This window comes from Engystomops pustulosus, chromosome 11 (genome assembly GCF_040894005.1).
Source record: "Engystomops pustulosus chromosome 11, aEngPut4.maternal, whole genome shotgun sequence".
Lineage (NCBI taxonomy): Eukaryota > Metazoa > Chordata > Amphibia > Anura > Leptodactylidae > Engystomops > Engystomops pustulosus.
Genome location: NC_092421.1, coordinates 80,303,093 through 80,304,616, shown reverse-complemented (window position 1 = coordinate 80,304,616; position 1,524 = coordinate 80,303,093).

The following is a 1,524-nucleotide window of genomic DNA, read 5'->3' as shown; positions in this document are numbered from 1 at the left end:
CCCAAATAGTCACATTGTTGTCCCCATGCCCCAGTAGCCAGTGCTACCCCCAAATAGTCACATTGTTGTCCCCGTGCTCCATTAGCCAGTGCTGCTCCCAGGTAGTTACAGAGCGTGCTACCCGCATGTAGTTACAGAGCTACCCCCATGCCCCAGAAGCCAGTGCTACCCGCATGTAGTTACAGAGCTACCCCCATGCCCCAGAAGCCAGTGCTGCTCACAGGTAGTTACAGAGCTACCCCCATGCCCCAGAAGCCAGTGCTGCTCCCAGGTAGTTTTAGAGCTGCCCACAGTAGCCAATAAAAAAACAAAACAAATATACTTACCTGCTGCTCTGCACCATAGGGGATGAATGATGTTGTCAGATGGTGACGGGTCAAAACTGACCCGGCGCAGGCTCATGTCATCACAAGTCTCCTGCGCCATAACAACAAGCGTAAAGGTAAATCCACCATAGTGTAAAACTTTGGCGAAAACTAAAAATACTGAACAAGAAAAAAATATGAAACCTTTAATTCTCTGGGGCAAAAATAGCTACAAAAGTCACATTGGTAGCCCAAAAAATAACAAAGTTGAAGGCATTAAAACACATCCAACAAATTTTATTATTGTATCTGCACCTAAAAAAATGCAGGGATCTTTAGTTTTTTTGGGTGCAAGTGGGCGTGACCTAACTTTTCCACATTATCCGTCACATTTTGGTATATTCTGTCGGCATTTTTGGTGCAATTTTGGCGCATCAATAGACCAGGCGCAGTCCATATAAGATTTTGGCGCACATCTCATTGATGTCGGCATTTTTGGTGCAATTTTGGTGCATCAATAGACCAGGCGCAGTCCATATAAGATTTTGGCGCACATCTCATTGATGTCGGCATTTTTGGTGCAATTTTGGCGCATCAATAGACCAGGTGCAGTCCATATAAGATTTTGGCGCACATCTCATTGATGTCGGCATTTTATGGCGCCCGACTGATTATTACCGTCTACCCATTATTTACTTACAGCCGTGTGGTACTTTAATATATCGGGCTGCGCTTTCCGGAGACTGATCTCTGATGCCGACAGTCGTGCTTGCGTTAGAATTAGTAAACACCCCCCCCCCATTGTGTCTGGTCCCAAAACGGTTAAAATCTAGAAATTTGTTTGCAAATTATTTCTAATCCACTTTGTCACTGATGAATATTATGCAGATCTACCCGGAATGTAGTATTATTATAAGTATTATTATATGTTATTGGAAGATCTTGTATATAAAGTATCTATTTATCTTTATGTAACAATGTATCTATTTACTATATTCTTCCTCTTTGTATATTGTATTGTACATTACAACACCCTGTAGTGTCCCAGTCTATAAGATTTTATGGCAGCAGGGGGACAGCACCACACCCCTGGTCATCACAAGTAGCTGCCATCTGGGGTATAACCTCAGGGGGTTATGTGACACTTTCTAGACACTGTCCCTTCCACAAATTGAGCCTGGCAGAGCAAGGAGAGACTTCACTTTGGATTATCGTGCAG